A 583-nucleotide genomic window follows, 5' to 3' on the forward strand; every position below is an offset into this window, starting at 1 on the left:
CGTGAGACGGGAGACAGGGCGCGGAACGAACCGGTGCGAGCTCATTAGCAAAGCAAAGGTTGCAATTAGCGTCTGCTGCTGCGAACCGACCTCTCCCCCGCCCGCCTCCCCTAGCCCCCATCACCAAATAATTGCGAAGTATCTGTTGATGTTTTTCTTCCACCCGTCAAAACGTTGGAGCTCTGCCTGCTCCAGCGCTCCTTTCTGGGTTTGTTGTGTCTGGAGACAATGCTCCGCCAGCGAACTATCCGAGGTGAAGGGGGGTCACAAGGGGAGGCAGGGAGCGCGGCCCTGCGAGCCGGCTGGGTGCCTCCCCTCGCCTCCCACCCCTGCAACCCTGTCGCCCAGAGGCGAGGGGGGGGGCGGAGAACCCCGGCCGTCCCCCTCTCCCCGTGCCTGCCTTCCCGGCCGGGCGAGGAGAGGGAAGAGGATGTGACCCTCGTGTCCGCCCGGGGGGAGGCGGCTGCTTTATAGGCAAGGGGCCGGGGAGGGGAGGCGGGGGACTTCTCCGTTCCCCCAACTTACGCCTGAACTCTGTTTGGGTTTCTAAAGACGCACACAGCAATCGATCCGTCTCCGTGCG

Source organism: Aptenodytes forsteri, unplaced genomic scaffold, assembly GCF_000699145.1.
Source record: "Aptenodytes forsteri isolate BGI_AS27 unplaced genomic scaffold, ASM69914v1 Scaffold81, whole genome shotgun sequence".
Classification (NCBI taxonomy): Eukaryota; Metazoa; Chordata; class Aves; order Sphenisciformes; family Spheniscidae; genus Aptenodytes; species Aptenodytes forsteri.